The sequence below is a fragment of the Meles meles genome, chromosome 9 (assembly GCF_922984935.1).
Source record: "Meles meles chromosome 9, mMelMel3.1 paternal haplotype, whole genome shotgun sequence".
NCBI lineage: Eukaryota > Metazoa > Chordata > Mammalia > Carnivora > Mustelidae > Meles > Meles meles.
The window spans coordinates 46,100,684-46,122,099 of record NC_060074.1 but is presented as its reverse complement, the minus strand read 5'-3'; the positions used below and the strand labels follow the sequence as shown (position 1 = coordinate 46,122,099).

The window sequence follows — 21,416 nt, the reverse complement described above, 5'->3', positions numbered from 1 at the left end:
CAGAGTAGGGGAATGAGCAGGGGAGCCCTGTGAGCAGAGGGGCGCAGGGGACACAGTGGGAGTGAGAGAAGCCCGTGGTGCTGTTCCTTTGCCTTCCTGGGTACTCAGCCCGGCCCCAGGGCAGCCCTGCCCCTCCAACTCGAGGCTCCAAGCTCAAACCTGTGCGTTTTAACTTTGCTTTGCTGATGAGTGATTGTAAGCTTTAAAATACAACTCTTAAGAAAGAGATTTTAGCGACAGATGACAAAGATGGGAGGCATCCATGGCTCCCAGTAGGAAAACCTCTTCAGGGTCCACACAGCTGGCAGTAGTCCACTTTGACCCTCAGAATGAGGCCTTCTGGAGTGGCGTGGGCCCTGAGAGGGCTGGTGCACACCCCTTGTGTCTGGGGAGGTGTGGTTCATGGTGTGTGGGGTAGACCCAGCAGTGGGACTTTGCACCCCAGTTCTGGGGTTGTGCGGTCCTTGCTTTCCCTCTGGCTGAGCCTGATCCTATGGCTCATGAGTCCCGGGTGTGCTGCTGCTCCCTGGCGGCCCCGGGCCTGGAGGAAGAGCTCAGCTTACACTCAGCCTTTCAGGCAGGGCAGTGACCGCCAAGTGGTTTCTTAAAAAGAATTCCTCTTCCCCTGATTAATTTCTGGCATGCGGCATTGGGGAGCTCTTGCGTCAGTAAGTCGTCATAAACCCTCCACTGTCTGGGGCAGACATAAACACCAAGCCCAGCTCCACCACCCCTGACGCTCAGCCAGCGCCTGCCCGCCCGCCCGAGGAGCTGCAGGCCAGGCAGCTGGAGATAAAGGCGCCCAGTGCCTTCCTGTGTGCAGAGGAGCCCTGGGCTGAGGGCTCTGAATGCTCTGTCGTCAAGGGACAGGGCCGCACAGATGGGATTTATTTACTGAAATCGTTGTGTTGCTTCCTCCCAGTGCCCTGTCTTACTGATCCCTGCTTCTTCATGGGGGATATCTGCCTCCTTTCAGCGGGTTTTCTGTAACCTTTAGAAAGGTTTCAGAATGTTCTTGCAGCCTCCGGGGACCTTCCCAAGGTGGTACGGCATGGCCCTCTCTGTCTGGGCCCTGGGGCTTCCCACAGCATTCTGTAAATGTCCTTCAGACCCTCTCTGATAGCATCGGAGAACTTCAGAGAGCTGCTGGACTCCCTGTATCCTGCTCTGTTCTTGTAGGAGCCCTTTCCTCCGAGGCAACCTCCCAGCCTCTGCCTGGCTTGTGGAAGACGCCAGAAACAAGTGACTACTGTCCACACGGCCTCAGTTTACTAGTTAGCATGCTGTGGCCGAGACAAAACTGACATCCCCACACTGTGGCTTCTCCTGGGTAATGAAAAGGAATGACTTGGCCTCTGGTTTTCTCATGGCTGGTTCAGGCAGTTGGCTAGAGTGACGGGGCCCTACTACAGGTGATGATGCCAGAGACATGGCTTCCAGGGTGCTCTCGAGGAATGCACATTCCCAGTGGGCATGTGAGAGCACAGCCCCAGAAGGCAGCAGCTGGCAGAGGCTGAGGGTGCGTCGGGGACGGGGCCTGGGATGGGCCTTCACTGGCCTTCGGAAGGGGAGATGATGGCCATCTGGCCCTGGGGTGGTTGCCGTGGGGCCAAGCAGGCACTAGGCAGTGCACGGTTATCCAGGGTGGTTCACTAGCAGAAGCAGGAGGGGTCAGGAGCTGGGTGGGATGTGGCCATGCCCTTGAACATTCTCCGTGGATCTCCAGGATTGCTTTGGGTACCTGCAGGGCCCAGGGCAGGCTCTGGGGAGTTGTGTCCAGGGCCCATCCAACAGTGGCCCCCAGACCAAGTCCGTGTCCGGCCAGGGCGCTGAATTGGCTGTCTGATTTCCAGAGCTTTCTCGGTTTCTGTTTGCGTTGAGCCTGTGTGCAGAAGCCATGTTGAGGGTCCTGATTTTAGGGAAGAATTGTAAATGATAAACAGATCCGAGGTGTTGGTACTTACTAACTTTTGTGTAACATTGGAAAGAGCCTGCCCTATTCTGGCTGAGCAGCCAGGGGCCGAGCTTTGCTCCCTGAGCACAGGGGCTGACGGAGCAGGTGTCCAGAGCCTGCTATGTGTGTTGTGTATTCTGTGTGCGGGCTCCTAGGACCACGCTGCTTGTCAGGGACCATAGCCCCTGGGCTCTCCGGGGGCAGTGCTCGTGAGACCTGAGCTTCATTTATGCCATCAGTTCATGGAAGCGGGTAGGGGCTGCTTCTGTTCCAGGCGGGCAATGAGGCTGAGCTGCGTGCTTGCAGAAACCAGCAGCTGGGGAGGGCTGAGCCAGGCTTCCTCGGGGTTCTGCCAATCAGAGATTCTGAAACAGTGGTTCAGGAAGGCCGTTAGGTTAGCCCATCATCACAGTCAAGAGCGGGATCTTCTCCAGAAACAGGTGCAGACTGCTAGGGACCAGGAGCGAGTGATGTGGTCTCCTTTGGTCTTTGTGTCTTGTGCTTGAACTCACAGGATGGGTGATGGTGGGGTCTCTGGGCTTCTGTTGGGCTTCTCTTCAGGAACATGACTGGGGTGTCCTCTGTGGGAATGGGGCTGGCGTGCGACCGCTCACGTGCCCCAGGTTGCCGTTGGGAGAGTCCCCAGGTGTTGTGCACAGGGTGCTCTGAGGGAGGGGAGTGGCAAGCTCTGGCTTCACTGGGACACTTGGCAGAAACTCCCAAGAGCTCCTGGGGGAATCATACAGGGAATCATACATGTTTTTTTTTCTTTAAGAGAAGATTTTCTTTCTTTCTTTCTTTTTTTTTTTATAATTTTTTTGTGGTAAAGATTTTATTTATTTATTTGACAGACAGAGATCACAAGCAGGCAGAGAGGCAGGCAGAGAGAGAGGGGAAAGCAGGCTCCCTGCTGAGCAGAGAGCTCGATGTGGGGCTCCATCCCAGGACCCTGAGATCATGACCTGAGCCGAAGGCAGAGGCTTTAACCCACTGAGCCACCCAGGCGCCCCAATCATACAGGTTTTAAAGAAGACTGCTGTCTGTTGCTTTTTCTCATCCCTTTGCATTTTTCATGTTACTTCTTGAAGACCATTCTGTATCACTTAATGAAGCAGTCCATTACTCTTTTTTGACACTTAGGTATTACTGTAATCTGTTTACCAACAGATATTTTAATTTCCTGGTTCACAGTGCCTTTTTTGGGGGGGTGTGAAATAGAAATAACATAAAATGGACTCTTAGCTAGTTTTATGTGCGCTGTTTGGTGGCGTTATGTACATCTACACTGTCACGCGGCTGTCAGCACCGTCCATCTCCAGAATTTCCTTGTCTTCCCAAACAGGAACTCTGTGCCTACGAAACCCTGAGTGCCCTCTGCCCCCGCCTCTCCCTCCCCGACCCCAGCCCTTAGAAACCTCGCTTCCTTTCTGTGTTTGTGGATTTGTCTGTTCTGGGGCTCCCACAGGTGCAGTCATGGAGTCTGTGTCCTTCTCTGTCTGGCCGGTTTCGTTCGGCACAGTATTCTCGACGTTCGTCCCTGTTGTAGCCCCGAGTCAGGCTGTCTTTCCTTTTTAAGGCCGAATAATATTCCCCCATGTAGACGGACCACATTGTATTTATCCCTTCCTCCGTGGAGGGGCACGTGGGTAGTTTCTTTTGGCTCTTGTGAACGATGCCATCTTGTGAGTAACACTGACTTGCTAGTGTCTGTGTGGGGTCTCTGCTCTCTGATCTTCTGCGTATGCACCTAAGGATGGAATTGCCGGGTGGTAATGTCGTGTTTAACTCTCAAAAAACCACCGAACTGGTTTCTGCAGTGACTGCACATGTTATATTCACCCCCGCCCCCCCAGCAACACGGGAGGGTTCCAGCGTCTCTGTGCCCGCCTTAGCTGCTTCTGAACGCTCACCATTCTCGTAATGCGAGGTGTATCTGACTGTGGCTTCACCCTTTGTTTCCCTGATGTCTGATGAATGGAGTATCTGTTCGTGTGCTCGTTGGCCACGCATACCCCTTCCTCGGAGAAATGTCTGTTCCAGTCCTCTGCTCATTTTGTGATTGTTATTTTGTTGCTGAGTCGTGGGATATATTTGTATTCTGGATATATGCTTTGCACATATTTCCTCCCGTTCTGTGGGCTGTCTTTTTGCTCTGTAATCCTTCTTCCTGTGCACAAGTTTTTCATCTTGATGAGGTCCCCTGTATCTGTTTTTCTCCTGTTGCTCCTCTTTTGGTATCCTGTCTAAACACCCATTTGCCAAATCCAAAGTCATGAGTTTCTCCAATTTTCTTCTACGGATTTTATGAGTTCAGTTCCTATATGTAGGTGATCAGTCTATACTGAGCTTTTTTTTGTTTATGGCATGAGGAAGTAGGGGTCTCTCCTCACACTTCACTTGTGGATCTAGTCGTCCCAACACTGGTGTTGAAGAGGGCCTGGCTTGCTTTTAAAGTTGTGGAGGTTTTTTTGTTTCTGGTTTTCATAGAAGCATGGTGAGCAGCCTACCGTCCCGTGTCAGTACATGTAGCATCCTTTGTCCACTGGGATGTTGCACCCACATTTACGGTTCCTCCCTCCCCAGCTCCAGCCCCTACCACTGTGTCCCTAAGTTGGCACCTTATCCACACCCCCTTCTGTTTGCCCACTTCCCCAGGGCTGGAGAGTTTGAGGGTGGCCTCCATGGCTTCCTACAGAAGACAGGCCCCGGGGTTCAGCCTAGGTTCCCTGTGGATATGCTGTCCGTTGGCCACAGCCCACACAAATTATCCTCTGTGGGCCAGTCTCTCCACTTGCCTGCACAAGTCGTGATCACTAGTTTTCTTCCCAGGGACCCAGACTACAGTGGTCACTACACAGCCCCAGGCGGGCTGCAGGGTGGGGAAGCCGCTGCTGGCTGGCCACCTGGGTGGCTCAGTTGCTTGAGTGAACGACTCGGTTTTGGCTTAGGTAGTGAACAGACGGTTGTGGGATCGAGCCCCAAGTCAGGGTCCACGCTCAGTGTGGATTCTTCTTCAGTTTCTCTCTCTCCCTCTGCCTCTGCCCCTCCCCCACTCCTACGCACATGCTCCCTCTCAAAATAAGTAAAATCTTTTTTTAAAAATGTGTGGGAGGTGAACCTGGGTGGCTCAGTTAAGTTTCTGACTCTTGATCTCAGTTCAGGTCTCGATCTCAGGGTTGTGAGTTAAAGCCCCGCACTGGGCTCCACACTGAGCATGGAGCCTGCTTAAAAAAAAGGATTGGTGGGAGGCCACCTGGCTGCCTCAGTTGGTGGAGCACACCACTCTGGATCCTGGGGTTGTGAGATCACCATGTTGGGTGTCGAGATGGATTAAAAATAAAAATCTAGGGACGCCTGGGTGGCTCAGTGGGTTAAGCAACTGCCTTCGGCTCAGGTCCTGATCCTGGAGTCCCGGGATCAAGTCCCACATTGGGCTCCCTGCTTGGCGGGGAGCCTGCTTCTCCCTCTGGCCGCCCACAGCGGACTCCTGGGTTTGGCCCAGTACCTGCCAAGACAAATACACCAGGGCTGTGGGCTTCACGGGGAACTTTACTATTACAGGGTTTATTGATTTTATTTAAATGCATTTAAGTGTTGCTGTCCTTGTATTGCAACCACTTAAAGACCCAGGTTGCTATTGTTCTAGCAGCTTCTCTGTCTCAGGGAGCACTCGGTGTCTGCCGCCCTGTTGGGTTCCACAGTGGTGAGTAGTGGAGAGTGCTTTTCTGGTGGGACGCCTCTGGGCCAGCTTTCTTTCAGCTCATTGTGACTGCAGTCTTGCCTTTGCATGGTGGCCAGTGTGGGTTTGAAATTCAGGATCGTCTGAGTACTTTGTGTTTGAAAATACTGCTCAAACACCCAGTTTCTTGTGGTTCCGTTACAGTTCTTTCCTTTAGCTGCCATCCAGTGTCCCACTTTCCACCATGCCGATCCTTAGCGTTTTAGAAGTCACACCGGCCCTTTGTCAGGGCTCCCTAACTGCACACTATGGTGTGTGTGTCCCCAGCCAGATACACTTTTTGTAGCTTACTTCATAAGGAAGCTACGGAAGGTGTATTTCATATTGAAAATGTCCCCGTTTGTTGTAAGTCAAACATTTCAGTAGCAGTGTATGTTCTTGTCTTTACTGTGAAAACTGGAAATTTTGTGATACTTCTGCCTGCTTGGGGGGCAGGTCTCTCTTGGCTGCATATAGGCTTGTGTGTGTGGGATCCGCTGTTGCTGAGCCCCACCTTCCCCTCGCCCCATGCCATGGAGTGACCAGCTGTCAGCTGCTTTTGCCACTGCCCCTGGGCCTGCCTTCTGCTCCAGCCCAGACTCCAGAGGGACCTGATACAGAGGCCTGAGAGCGGGCCTTACTCTCTCCCACGAACACACCAACTCTTGGAAGGCAGAGACTGGGTTTCGTTCCTCTGTCTGATCCCACGGAATGCCCAGAAGCAGCTCTTACACAGCGCAGGCTCTCAAAGGATCGGCGAGCTTTGTGGATTTTGTTCTTGTGATAACAGTTTATTTAATAAATGGGAAAACACTTTTTTTCTTCCTGATTATAAGAATTAAGGTCGTTTCACATTCACACAATGCTGAAAGACATAAAAAAGAAGAGAAACACTCTCGTGTCCCGAATGTACCACAGGCAGCTGAGGGACACCATTCTCAGGAGTGCCACATAGTCTGCGTGGATTCTCCCCCTGGGCACCGCTGCACCCACGTGTATATGGACCCGAGGAGCCAGGGGGCACTTGTGGTAGCCACGTACTATTTCTGTCCTTGAACGTCCTCTGCTAGTGGGACTCCCATGTTTTATTCTGGAGTAAGCAACACTCCAGTGGGATGCTCTTAGATCTCTGTCTCTGAATTTGGAGCTGGTTGCTTTTATTATTCTAGATTTAATGGGGTAAAGGTCTAGAAATAGCACTGGTGGGACGAAGGGCACACACGTAGGTCACATGTGACACCAGGCTGCCCCTGCGATGTTAGTGGCTGTGCGACCCCCAGCTGGGTGTGAGGGTAATGCTTCACTGCCCAGCGGGAGCTGGTCTGCAGGGCTCCTTCCCCAGCGGACAGAGAGGAGGGACCGCATGTTCCTGTGGTGATGGCTCATGCCACCTGTCTGTCCTGTGTGTGGGGCTGCAGAGGATGGGGCCAAGAGACCGACCCAGGCCGCCATTCTGAGGTAGTAGCCATGCGACAGGGCAGACAGAAAATCCGGAAACGTCCCAGAGCTTTCCTCTGCTGTTCCTGTCCCCACCTCACTCACTGAATTGAGGGACAATGGTTGGGCCACTCTTACATCCCAGCCTCAGAGCACAGGGATCTACTGGGGAACCACACAGGAGAAGCCCCCGCCCAGTGTCGCTCAGTGCTCCTGGAGATATCATACAGTAGACAAGTAAATTACTACATAATAGTAAAAGTGGCCAACATTGGGTAAGTCTGGGTATAACTGGCACTTTCTCTAAGTGCTTTCTCCATCTTTGTGGGTTTAATTCTTGTAACTGCCTGGGAGGGAGTTTATCATCCCTACAGCATCCCATTCTACAGATGAGAAAACGGAGGCTTTAAGGAAGGAAGTCACTCACTCGAGGAATTTTGTCAGGCAGTTGGTGCTCCTGTCTCTAAACTTAGCCCCTCCACTGTGGTGTCAGGTGTCTGTGCAGCAGGCTGGGGGGTGAGAGGGTGCACCGAGGAAGGTCATGGCCAGCCCCGCAGCGTGGATTGGTTCTGAGTTTGAGGACAGCTCTGAGGGGTTTTGAGTAGGGCCGTACTCACCTTCAGTGAGCTCAGGCAGGAGGCAGGATGCTGAACTGATGCAGGTTTGGCTGAGGGTGAGACACAGCTGGGGGTCGGGCTGGCGGGATGGTGGGCAGACAGGGTAGGAGTCCGTGTCCTGGTGCGAGCCCGGCAGGTGGGGTCTGGAGGCTGTGGCGGCGGCTTCCCATGGATGGCAGAGAAGCCGGGGGGCACATCCTGCAGCAGCACCGAGAGCTTGTCACATGTGCAGTGACTTGATTGAATAGTTTTGTCGGAAAGGAGATCAGCTTGATCTGTACCTGGTACCCGCTCTGGGCAGTAGTCGTTGAAAAACCCTGTTTTCTTGTATGCAGAACCTTCTACTTTATGAGGTTTTTTTTTTTAACCTCATCCCGAGACTCATGGTGTTTTTCCTTTTGAACTGTATTATGCTTTGTCTTCCTGAGTGCGTTGTGCTGGAGGTGTGGCTGGTAGGCCCCTGGGGCCCCGTGAAGCTCTGCGAGGTCAGAGCTGTATTTATGAATCGAGAGGTGGCTTTTCTTCTCGCCGGGCTGACATTCTTCCTGGTGGCTGGGCATACTGCGGGCAAAGCTACCGGGTCATGGCGGGCCCGGGGCCACCGGGGCCAGTGGTCCTTGGGTTCCTGGCAGTTTCACTTAGGAATGTTCTCGATGAGGCAGGACAGCAGTTAGTGTCACTGAGTATTTCTGTCTCCGCCCTGGAGGTATAGGTGTGTTTAGAACTCTGACGACAAGGGCTGCGCACAGAGCACCCTGGGGCCATGGGCCGGGTGGTGCTCGTCCCCAGGAGAGCGCTGTGGGACCAGGTTGCCTGTGGAATGAGCCCTTCTTTCGTGGGATGCCATCTGTCCTTGAAAGGACAGCTGATGGATAAACTGTGGGTGTTCAGACTTGGGCACTTGCCAGATACTTTCTGAAAAACGAACTCGGCTGTCACTTTAAGGAAAACAGCTGACAGGGTGTGTTGCCAGCGATGACATTTCAGCTCTCAAGTGGAAACTGGAATTTTAGAGCCTGTGCACCCCCCCCCCCATCCCTACCGTGGTGTCTAATGACACGTGTCAGCCTCGGGGAGAGCTCAGTGCTTTTCCACGTGACTGGTCCTGATGTCACGGACTGGGGTCAGGAGTCCTCACAGCACCGCCCCTGATGCAGCCAGGTCTGTGGAGCTTGCGGGTGAGGGTCCTCACTGCTGGGGGTCACGGCCACAGTGTCACCGACCCAAGCAGCCTCGCCCAGGCTCTCACCTGCCACCGAATCAGAAAGGCTGCAGGCCCTACTGGGCTGGGACCGCATTCACCCTCCCATGTTTCTTCGATGTGGGCTGCTTTTGTCTCTTTCGCCCCGACGACCTGTCCCAACAGATGCTGCACGGAAGCCCGTGTGACCGTCCCACTAACTTACCCCGAGGCAGACCCCAGAGAGGCTCGCCCACGTGAAACAGTGCCACCCTGCTCACTCCTTGTTTTTATGTTTTGGAAAAGATACCTATTTTTTCATTAAAACAGGTAATTCATCTAACATTCATTGACATTATTTTTGAATGAATTAAATGAACATTGAAAAAGATCACAGTTGTAGCTTATGGTATGGCAAATAGTGATAGGTAGAGCCACATAAAAGGCTTTTGGGGTGCTCAGTAATTTTTAAAGGGGTGGAGGGGCTCTGAGTCTAAAAACCATGAGAGCTGCTATTCTAAGCCATCTGGTGTCGACAGGCGTATATTCGTGAAAGCACTTACCATTACTTTGTCCTTAGTGTTCTGACCCTCGGGCCTGAGGAGGCTGGGAGGAGTGACAGCTGTCAAGGGAAGTGTTGTTCCTGTGTGGTTGTGTATGGAGGGTACACCTGGGGTGGGGGGCACTGGCCCCTAGCGGTCTAGGGCTCTCTGTGGTCTCACCTGGTAGGCAGGCAGACCTGAGGGACGACAGATGTGGCCGCATGCCCCTGGTCCACAGGCAGCACGGGGGCGGGAGTTACAGCTATTGAAAATGACAGATTATTTTGTGTATGCCTTGTATTTATGTGCATTTAATCATAAATTGTTCTTATTATGTAAATACATATGCAGCTGCTGAAGAATGAATTTAGTAGAATTTTTGTTCTCATTTAACGTTTGTCAATTTGCAAAAAGGCAAACTTCAGGAAAGCCCGTAGATGAGGGGGAGTCTTTAGAATGTGTCTTCTGGACCCACAGTGTCCAAAAAATATTGTCACACGGAGAATAAATGACAACAGGATTAGAAGTGTCGCATAATAAAGAAAACAAACAGAAGAGCCAGGAGAGTTCCAAGAGCAAAGAAGAAAACACATCCGATAGGTAGTTTGGGTAGAAGCGTTCTCAATAAATGAACACTTTTACTTTTGCCATCAAAGTGAGAGTTCCCACTGTTGCCTCCCTGCATTGCACATGCCCAGATGAAAGGGTGTGGTGGGGTGGGGGCGCTGCAGGACCATCTGACCTGGGGCAAAATGCCGTCAGCAGCAGGGCTCTGAGTTCAGCCGGATGGGGGGCAGGTGCTGTCGGCTGCTGGACAGAAGGGATCTGGGCACAGGGCACACAGTAGGCCTCTGCACGAGTAGGACAGAGAGTCACCTGGAAGGAAGCCCCTGGAAGAAAGGGCTCTCAGCACTTAGCTGGGAAGTCAGACTGCCTCCGTCAGCAGTGAGCTCAAGCACAGGTCGCTCGTCTCTGATGTCTCCACGCCTTTTCCCTGTAAGAAGCAGCATGAGCTAGCTGTCTCTAAGCAGAGTTTGTAAAGACTTGGGACTTGTTGGTAAAGGACCCAGCCGGATGTTCCTTAAAAGTACGAGGCTCAGTCATTTAAGTGTCTACCTTTGGCTCAGGTCACCATCTGCAGGTCCTGGGATCGAGCTCAGCAGGGAATCTGCTTCTCCCTCTTTCTCCCTCTGCCCTTCCCCACTGCTCGTTCTCTCCCTCTCTCCCCTCCCTCAAATAAATAAATAAAATCTTGAAAAAAAAAAAAGTACCTCCTCCTTAAGGGATTGCTCCATATTTTCTCAAAGTTCACACAGTACCCACTTACTTCGAGATTGGTTCTAAGCCTCGAAAAGTGTTACCGTTTTACGAAATGTAAGCGCCCTAATTCTAGAGCTTGTTAGAAACAAGAAAACAAAAATCGTATGTGAAGTTTACTCGAGCAGAGATGGAAGCCCTGAGCAGAGTGCTGGGGGAGAGAATAGGAGAGCACATTCTATGGTTGATTGTTACCGAGGATTTTATGGCGGGGATGTTGTCATTGCAGGGAAACTACAGAATTCATGCAGGTACAGGAGAATGTTTAGGAAAAATAGGAGATTGATGAGTACTCCAATTCTTGTAATTAAAAAAAAACCCCGATCGGGAGAAAATACATAGTTTTAACGAATAGGTTAAAGATGATCAGAACGTGAAAGTCAGCTTTCCCCTGGCTGGGACGCCCCAGAGGCCTGGTGCTCACGTAGGCAGGGACTCAGCACCTCCCCTGGGTGTCGCTTGTGAGGCAGGCCATTTTGTTTGGGTTTGTAAAACCAAAATAGGTTCACTCAGAGGCCGAAGAAAAGACTCCCTCACTACAACCCACCTATTTTCTATTTGCCAATAATTAGTAGAAAAGTCCAAGAATGAGGAGGTGGTTTTGGTGATAGAAACTCCAGACTTAGGCATGACAGAAGCCTCACTGAGTCCCCTGCTTTCTTTAGCGGCCCCAGGTGCAGTGGTGATAGGGGCCGAACGGTGTGGGCTTCCTGTGCTGTCCTCATTGTATGCCGTGGCCAGCTTTCCGCTCCAGAGAACTGCCCTTTCTTCCTTATTTATTTGCTTATTTATTTACATGAATTTGGAGTCATGGATTCTCATTTTTATTTTTTTAAAGAATTTATTTATTTGAGAGAGAATGAGAGAGAGCATGAGAAGGGGAAGGTCAGAGGGAGAAGCAGACTCTCCACTGAGCTGGGAGGCCGATGTGGGACTCGATCCTGGGACTCCAGGATTATGACCTGAGCCAAAGTCCGTTGCTTAACCAACTGAGCCACCCAGACACCCAGCTTCTTATTTTATGAACTGGGTTCTAAGCTGTCATTAACATGATTGATCCTGGTGCCCATAGTGTCCCCGTTTGCCTGTTGGCAGCTCCTGCCTGCTGGCGCCTTTGGCAGGTCCCCAGTGCTCCAGGGGCCCTCTCTGCTGTATTTGATGTAGGAAGGTCATCTGGCCTCCCCGGGGCCTTCCCAGCTGCCCACCTGGAGTCTGCTCTTTCCCCAAGTGGTACTGGTTCTCAAGGCCTGGCGTTTAGAAAGCTGACCACTTCCATGGCCTGAGAGCGGGGGGAGCTAGGAGACAGATGCGCGTTCCGCATGCACACACCCCTCCCACTCACATGGAGTTCCATGTGTCTGCGTGAACCACAGAGCTCACATGGACACCTCTCATTCCAGCCCTGTGTCCCACAGACCACACTCTCTCTTTGAACCTTTGCTCCCAGCCTCCATCATGTCCTTACTTACTTGCTTAATCGCAGAATGCTCAGAAAGCAATTGTTAATCCGCGCCTCTGTGAGAAAGAGACCCGCCAGCCGGGGTTCCATATTTGTTGAGGGCATATCGTCCAAATTGAGTCCTGATACTGTGTGCCAAAATGACTGGGGGTGGGGAGGTCGTTCTTCTATGGTCCGTTTCCCGGCCCCGCCCTTGTGCGCTTGCACTACTCACTTGAAATGTGGTTTGGTTCATTTTGTTTCTGTTTGTATTTGTATTGTATTCTGTTTGTATCATACTTTTTGATTTTATTTTCATTTTTTGAGTATGTGAGACACGAGTGCAGTCCCTAAAGCCAATGACCTGTGAGAAACCGGACTCAGAGAGTGGTGTCCCTGCCCCGCCAGGCCTGTCCGTCCACTCTGTGCCCACCCCCGCTCTTGCTCTCCTGATTTGCCTTCTGGACAAAACAGCAAGCACATGTACTTTATCTTGGATTCTATCTTGCACTAAGGGACATTGTACCGTTAGCTCTCTTGCACACAGCTTTTTCGCGCCCGAGCATGTCCCGGAAGGCCTGCCGTGCCTCCCCAGAGTCCCTGGCCTGCGCTTGGATGGCAGGCGTGTTCCTTCGCTTGCCCGGGGATGTCCTCGTGCAGACGTGCTTTCCTCCGCCAGACCTGCGCCTTCACAGTTCACCTGACAGAAGATGGGCAGATATATAACTGGGTCAGATTTTGCCTGATCTGCCTGCATGATGCTTGTACCAGTTTGTGCTGGCATTTCCACCGTGATGCCTGAGTGCGCCTGTGCCGTTAGCATGGAGGGTCTGGCTGCTCCTGTCCCTCTCCGGCCAGGGAGAGACTGAGGCACAGGGACAGCTTCCAGGGTCCAGGGCTGTGCGGCTGCTGAGTGACAGTCTCCAACAGCCGCTGGCTCCTTGGATGACCCTGTCTGTTTCTTCACGCCTGGTGTGCACACATACTTCGTAGTCAGATCAGATTTTCCTGTAACTGAAGTCTGTCCTGGCCTGACTTCTGCTCCCTGGGTTTTCCCCCTGCTTTTGATGTTCGATTGTGCCTTTCTGCCTTGTGATGATTTACAGACGTTCTTTTGAGGTTGACAGCGTGCTCCTCCAGGGAGCGTGTGTGTCTGTGTCTGCCTGGTGCCGGAGCAGCCCAGGCTGCGAGGCTTCACCAGGGACTCGCATCTGGGTGCGTCTGCCTCCAGGCCTGTCGGGTCTCGGTGTTTGGTTTGGAGTCTCCCCTGAACCACTGCCAGGTGATCTGGGGTCACGGACCCTCCCACCCCCAGGGGAATCTTCTTGTTAGGTTTGCCCACCCCACCCGCGTTTGGGCTCGGCAGGGCTGTGTCCCTTCAGCAAGGATATTGACAAGCTCCCCCCTCCCCAGGGAGCTGCGGTCCCCTCCCCTCCAGCTCAGCCCCCTGCGTGGTCTCCTGGCCTTTAGCCATGGCCTTTAGCCATGGCCTTTAGCAGTGACCCAGTAAGCTGTGGCTGAGTTAGGTGGCAGCCTGGGGTTGGGCCCTGGCCTGCGTTGGCAATGCCTGTCTGCTTCAGCCACTGAAGGCTGTTGCCTTCGAGGGTCTCTTTGCTCTTCTGACAGGCCAGTTGGGCTTGGAGAAAGCTCGAAACACTGCTGGACTCAGAGGCCACATTGCCGGACTCAGAGGCTTCTCTTAACAGCTCACTCTGGCTTTCTTCTGAGGACACTTGTTTTCACAAGGAACAAACTTGGTCCGCCACCGTCTATGGTGGCTACCTTGGCGGATCTGGGGTTCAGGGGGTGCTGAGGCCTGACCAGCCATATCTGTTAAGTGGTGTTAACGGCCGCAGCCGTTCCTGACCACGCTGCCTCCTGAGAGGCTGTGAAGAGCCCCCCACACACCGTCAGGCCATCTCGGCCATCCCACCCCGCCCAGAGCGGGCCTCTGCCTTCAGGGACGCTCCCCGCGTGCGGCCATCTCTCGGGCTCTGCTCTGCCCCCTCGCTGTCATACAGCTAGGCTGACTCACTGGCTGCTGCGGGGACATTTACGTCAGCTGCTCTTGTCAAGTCCTTTGGTTGTTTCTGTTAAGAGTATATTTAAAATGATGAACTGAGTGAGAGCAGAAGCCAGACTCAACTGCTGAGCACATCGGTGTGCCGGTTGGAGAAGGAGCTGGGGAGCCGGGGAGCCGGGTGAGGAGCCAGCAAAGCCTCCCGCCACCCTCCCCTCATGCGCCCGTTGGCTGCCCCACATCCCCGGGCACAGAGCTCAAGCTCGGGCCAGGGAGCTTCTTACCACCACTTTCTTTCAGCCCCCAGCCCTTGTGCACCCTCTGTGTGCTAGGTGAAGCCCCCTGAAATGTCTTCCCAGGACATGTCCGCCAGGACTCCCCACCCCTCAGCCCTGCCGGCGTGGAGTGCGTCCCCTGGCCAGCATGAGGACACCGACGTGCACAGAGTGCTTGCCAGCCGGGAACGCCGTTGTCCTGGGAGGACCTACAATACTTCCTTGCGGAGACCAAGGAGCCCAGAAGGAAGGCGGTCTGCCTGAGGCCATCGGCTGTGCCGGCCCTGGGCTGTGGGCCAGGGGCCCTACGGTCGGCTGCAGCTGTCCGTCCGCTTGGCCAGGCTGCTCCGTGGCGCCGGAGTGGACGGATAGGCTGTGGATTTTTGCTGGCTGGGCGCAGTGCCGAGTGCCGGCTGAGCACCCCGACGGTCGCCGAGAGATGAACCTCCTGTCCTTGTGCCGTGCTGGCAAAGGGGCCATGGTTCTTGTTTCAGCGACTCTGTTCATTTTTGCAGAAGGCAGATGTGGAAGTTGTAATTTAGTTGGACACACAAGGAAAACCATGAACTTACCTTTCCTTTGTAACTGTGCGGTGCTTCATTTTTCTTATCAAAATTGTAAATAACAGCCAAGTGTTTGCTTTAGAATGGAGGACGATAGGGGAGATTTTTACTCCTGGCCTTTGCCTACTTTCAAATAATGGAGGAAGAAAGGGCAGAATGTAAAATCGTGTGTGTGTGTGTGTGCACGCGTGTATGTGCCCTTGTGTGTGCACACTGTGTCTGACCCCTCGGCAATCATGGAGGAGACGCACGCTCAAGGTCTGTGCTTTCTGCGGAGAGGGGCTTGGTGGCTCCTCACCATCTGTGCGGATCTGGGATGGCAGCGTTTCTCGTTGGCCCCTCGTGGACTTGGATCCCAGGGCAGAGGGCATGGTGACGGCACTGAGATGATTTGGCTAGGAGGTAGTGTCCCCCCGCCCCGGCCCCCCAAATGCCACTCTGCCCCGCAGGCTGGCCTGCCCCGTCTGCTGTCCAGCCCCAGCTCTGGGGGCCACTGGGTGAAGCCAGCCGTGAGCATGCATTGGCATCTGGTGCCTTTTGATTGACGGTGATGATTTTATTGTGTTGCTGAGATCCCTCAAGTCTCAACTGAGAAAAGCTGGTTGTGATTTTTGTGACTTGGGATTTTTCACGGAGACTTCTACTGAGCAGTATCCTCTGTCTCCCCAGCATGTTACGTTAGTGCTTGAGGGAACCATGTGGTCTCTGCTTCCAGGGAGCATGTCAGGTGGTCCTTCCTGAACTCTTGAGTCTCGGGGGTCCCCGAGGGATAAGGCCAGCCCTGCCCACAGGTCCCCCTGCTGCATCCCCCTGGGGAGAGGCCGCTTTGGGGTTGTTAGAAAGTCTAAGCGTGGGAATTTGGTGTGGAATGCAGTTGAAGTGTATATTTTCCTGTGTGTTTGAAACACAAACATGAAGTTCTAGCACTTTTGTCGCTATGTGTGTGATCGGGGAGAGCCCAGGCCACCCTCCTCTGTCATGCTGCCCTCTACTCCTCACCTTAGAGAGAGTTCCGGAGCCCTGCCCTGTAGGCACGGGGCGGGGCCTCCATGCCAACAGAGCCCTCTGTTCCCAGTGTCCTTTCATTTCTGGAACCTGCCAGCAACACTGGAGAGGCTTCTACATTTCCCGGCTGTGCAGAGCGAGATGCTGGGTGTTGTGTGTCTGGGATGGAGACAGCTGACGCCGGCTGAGGCTGCTTCCTCCTGCTCTTTGTATGGCGTGTGGCTCAACAGCCCTTACCGAACTGGCCAGGCCGCATTGCCAGGGCCAAACGTTGCAACATGGCGTGGAACAAGTGTGCCGATGACGCCAGGCGTGTTTGCTCGCATGCCATGAAGGCTGCTGAGTGTGAGGATGGGCATCCCGCCGCCAAGGGGTGCAGAGAGCTCCGGTGGGGCTGGGTGCCGCGAAACTCAGGGAGATTCTGTTTTCTTCTTTGTAAGATAGAACTAACACTGCTCAACCTGCCCCAAAGCACGGCGGGCCAGACAGCCATCCCCTGCCCCTGAGCCGTTTTGTAAATGTGGGTAAACACCATTGGCATCTGCTGCAGGGAGGATTGTGGGATTGGTTTGTAATGTGACCCGGCAGGGACTCATTCCCTGAGAGGCCATTTGAGGAAAAGCAGAGGTGGATACCAGGGACTGTTGCCTTTGTCCTGTGGCCCCGAGGCCTGCCTGGTGGCTCTGCTCAGGCTCGGCCTCTGGCAGTGGCCATGGAACCTCATCCTCAGGCCGGTGGCCCCGCCTAGTGTTCTCCCAGTAGGCACGACCGCTGCATAGCCTCTGGGGGGTGCTGGCTGCTTCCCTGTTTATTGGTTTCCCCTCTTTATTGGTGATGCCGTCCCCAACCCCAAGGAAAGAAAGCATGATCTTCTGTGGGAATGCCAGTGGCCGCGCCCTTCTCTGGGAGTCATTCCGTTGGGAGCTGGGGCAAGAGGCCCCTTTGTGTCCAGTGGCCCACCTGGGGACACAGAGGCCTGGGAGCTGCTGTGTTCAGTTTTGAGGGCCAAAGGGGAAGCGAGGGGTGGGCAGGCCAGCAGTCCACAGACCTTGGACGTTTGGTGGCCCTTGTCCCCAAGCTCCGGTGTTGCCTGGTGCCCGCTGTTCTCGAGAGGAGTGGGTACTCTCTGGTGTCTGGGAGCTGCCCCAGGGGCTTCCCAGCCAGGCCTCTTTATTGCTTGTGTGGGTACAGGTGTGGCTTTCATCCCTGGCAACCAGCAGAGAGCCCAGACCTTTACTGAATTAGATGACAGAGCTGAACCTGAAGCAGGTGGGAGAGGAAGAGTGTGCTGTGACACCGTCACTATGATCCGACCTGAGGTGTCCTGCCTGCTCAGCGGGGAGGGCCCTGCAGGACAGAACGGGAAGCAGAGGGGGAGCCTGGCAGAGGCAGCTGGATGGGAAGGGTTGGGCATGCTGCGAGGGGTGGAGGGGATTGCCACTCACCTGTCATCACCGTGAGCCACTTCGGGGACTGTCCCTGTCTTCCCACACTATGGTCATAGACACAGGTTTGTGGTTGATCTCATGCTCATAGGTGCCTCTATGCCCCCTAGGCCTGCAGTGCTCTCTGGGGACCCTGTTCCTGAGGGGCAGGGCGCTCTCTTGACTGACTTGCCCTTGGGAGGCCTGCTTTTGTATAGTCTGACTGCCCCAGACGCAAAGCTGCCTGAGACCGGAATTAGCACATGGCTGGTGAAGTCTAAAGAGTTTGGAGGGAGATTGCAGGTGTTTGAAGAGATGGCGGGTGTGAGATAGTGCAGGGGCTTGCGCCCGTGTCTGGGCAGACCACTAGGTCCACTGCCTCATTTGATTTCTTGCCAATCAAGTCAGCCGGGCTGCTTTTGTGTAGTAATAAGAGAAAATTTTAAATTCTCACTTCCCCTTGTGCAGAGTGGTTTACCAGGAGGCTGTGATTGCCCGAACTACTCAGCCAAGGAGAGTTTTGTGGCGTGGTGGTTAGATTTTGTGCAGAATGGTTCACCTGGAAGCCGGCGACTGCCCTGGGCCACTCAGCCGAGGAGACTCTGTGGCTTAGTGGTTAGATTTTTGCTCTGCACGAAGGCCCATAGGAGCTTGACTGCCTGATGGGTGCCTCGGCTGCAGGGTCTGATTCTTCTTGCCTAGAGCTGATGGGCTACTCCAGGTGACCTTGGGGAAGCTCTGTGCCGCTGGCTCCCTCATACTTGACCCTGGCCTGTGTTGGCTGGTTCAGGGGGCTTGAGTTTGCAGTTGGCAGCCCTGGAGGGGCCGCACACTCCTGGAAGGGGCTCCTGCTGGCTTGGGACCTGGAGTGTGTGTGGCAGCCTTTCTTACTACGAATCCTACTGCTTCCCGAGCAAGCTGAGGGACGTGTCCGCTCCGCAGTGCTGCCCCAGAGCTCCCAGAGCACTTGCTCCCAGGCTCTCCCTCTGCAGGCCTCAAGTGTGCCTTCTCCCCTTGGGGGTCCCACACCCACCCTTGCTGCTGGGGCTTCTGGCCCATTCTCGTATCCCAGTCCACGGCCTCCTTCCTGTATGTCTCTGAGGCCGAGGTCTGGAAAATGAACCTCAGGCCGCAGAGAACTGATGCTTTCCCCCCATCCGCATGTGGAATGAGAAGAAGGAGCTCAGAATGGGACTCCGTCTCAGAAGCGGTCGGAGCAGGTGTTGTCCCGTGTCTTCTCCGGAGGGCGTTGCTGTCAGAACCCAGGTCAAGTGCACAGCGGTGTGGTGGGGGTGGCCGGCTGCCGGAGCCCGCGCTCTGGGCGTCAGAGCCTTGTGTCTGCGGTGAGCCCGCGCAGCGTTTGCTTGTTATGTAATGTGACAACAGGGGGATGAAATAGAAACCAGATGTCGGGGCGGGGCGATGCAGTCCTCATCAGTGGGCGCCGGCAGGCCACGGCCCGACTCTCCTCCCGGCGAGTCGGGAGACGGCGGACGGCCCGAGAGGACTGGCTCTGGAGGGGCCGCCGGGACGCAAACCAGAGGCTCCGCTTAAGGTAAAGTGCAGACCCACTGCGATTCACTCTTCTGAGGAAACTGTGCGGGTTCTCCGTGTCTCGTTGTGTAACTGCGCGGGCCGTCCCATGTGGCCTGGCGACTTACTAGCTGGTCACCTTAGGATGTCGGAACTCCACGGGTGCGGAACAGGGGCCTCTGCCGTCTCCCCTCCAGCCTCTGTGCCTTGTGGTGGGGTGTGGGGTAGGAGGAAAGGGGGTCTGCGGTTCGCTGGGGTGTGGGCACTGTCTGTGGGGGCAGGGGACCATTCGCCACCCCTGTGCCCTGCTGTGGGGTGCTGCCGACCTCTCCTGGGACACCAAGGCCCCGTCACCCATGCCCTGTGCGACTGTACCACACACGCCCCACTTTGCCCTGAAGTGGGGTACCTCCCTCATGTTTCGCCTTTGTCTAAACATCAAGACGATCTCTTTTACTGTGATTTTCCATTGGCTGGTCTTTCAGAGAGATCTGTCGATTCCGTACTTTGGTAAGAAGACCCCTTGGGAAAAAACCTAGGAATCTTGGCTGCAGTCTCTTGCCTCTGGGTTGCTTTAAAGCCTCAGCGGGTTGTTACAAACATCTGTGCTGACTGCCACTCAGATCATCTTGTTGTCCTGTGTCACCAGGGGCCCAGCTCAGTGAGGTGGAGCCAGGTCTGTGGGTCCATCAAGTCCCGACACGAACTTACCCATGGGGCGGTCACTCTATCATCTCTGAAACCACAGCCAGCATTTACGCTGTGCTCTCTGGCTGCTAGGCCCATGCTAAGCAAGCGAGTGGAATTTCTTACAGAATCCTTCGAACACACCTGTACAAGCAGGTCCTTTTATAACCCCATTTCACTGTGAGGAAATAGGCCCAGAGAGCGAGTGCCGTACCGGGGGTCTCACCGCTGGGGCGGCGGCAGGGATCTCAGCCAGGCCCGGCCTCTGGCAACAGGTCGGCTCGGTTTCCCAGCTCTTGGCTGTGGGGCCTTTGTTTCCGGGCAGACATGGGGTCTCTGCTGGGTGTTGCCCCTGGGCTTTGTGTGTTCAGTGTACGTAGGAAATGTCAGAAGCGGAGTGCAGAGATTCTCACCTTGACACGGGGAGATGTGTGCGCTGGTCCTAGATCCCTGTCCTGGGAGAAAACGTGAAACACCCCAACAGCCTTGTTCCATTGCAACTGTTCAGAAAGAGAACTTGAAAAAAACCTACCCAGTGGTGTTTAGAAGACTAAGCGTGGTTGTCAGAAAATTATCCAAGGAAATAGAACTTTCCCTGAAATCATTTTCTCAAACAGGAGCTGCTGTTTGACCCTTGAGAACCCACGGTGAGCTGTGAAAGGCCGAGGAGCAGGAGTGCCCTGGTTTCTGGGCGGGGCGGGGCTGCTGTCACCATGCAGAGGACCAGGCCCCCAGGACTCCTGGCTGGTCTGGCTGCCAGCCCGTAAGGCCTGCCTCACCCCAGCAGGGTCTTTTGGGCACCACAGGGAGGCTGCCATTGTGTCTGTGTCTCAGGCTCTGTGGTGCTTTGTTGCTAAATATAACCCCTTCTTCGTGTTTCTGAAAACAGCCCATGTGTCTCTGAGGGTCTTGGGTGCAGAACCCCCGCCTGGCAGAGGATGGCCACTGGGGCACAGAGCCCATTCTAGGTACAGGCTGTGTGCCCAGGGCTCTTGCCCTCCTTTGTGTTCAGTTTCCAGACCCTTCTGGGTACCTGATGTCATAAGAAGGCAGAGCCTTCCTGGCAGCGCAGCCTTGGCGTGTGTAGGGCCGGAAGAGGAGCATGGCCAGTACTGTCCCCAGGCCTGCAGTGCCCATGGCCCCTGCTCTCTGTCGTGCTGGGCTTGGGGTGCCTAGCTCCCAAGGGAGGTGGAGCAGAAGGGAACAAGGGATTCAGGCCCTCCTTATGCATCCCCAAACATCCCATGCATCTCAGAAGCCTTTTGCAGAAGGTTCTCTTTGAATAGTCCCTGCTCAGCGTGGGACTGGGTGGGAAACAAGGTGAGGATCCCCAGCTGTTGTCCAGGGTACCAGGGGGTGAGGGTCCTGCCTTTGTTCTTACTGTCCCCCCACCACATACCCCCCTGTCACCTTTTAAACCAAGTGGGTGCTGGGGCCTTGTCTGAGGGTCTCGGTTCTGCCAACGGCTGGGCAGTGCTGGGGACCCTGCCCCGGTGGCCATCCCTGCTGTTGAGCAGGTGTCTGATGGCTTGTTTTAAATGAAGAACATTTTTCCCGGCTTTGGTCTTGCATGAGGACTGAAGGCCTGGAGCCTGGAGCGTGGTCAGGTCTCTGTGGTCTGGCAACTGAGGGACAGGCTACATGAGGGGCCCGGACGTGTGTTCACCCAGGATCGCACAGCTTGGGTGGAGGTGTCAGCCCACTCA

At 54.5% G+C, this 21,416-nt stretch overlaps 1 protein-coding gene across 3 annotated transcripts in view; it reads left to right on the top strand.

Moving 5' to 3' along the window:
• HDAC4 (histone deacetylase 4) overlaps positions 1–21,416 on the top strand; it is a 290,774-nt gene that overhangs the window by 52,857 nt on the left and 216,501 nt on the right. The window contains exon 1 of one of the 3 annotated variants that reach the window (XM_046018155.1): positions 19,022–19,045. The exons of the other annotated variants lie outside the window; for them this stretch is intronic. The gene's annotated coding sequence lies outside the window, so the exon portion shown is untranslated. Of the gene's footprint in view, positions 1–19,021; positions 19,046–21,416 lie in introns of those variants that run through there. 3 annotated transcript variants of the gene reach the window in all.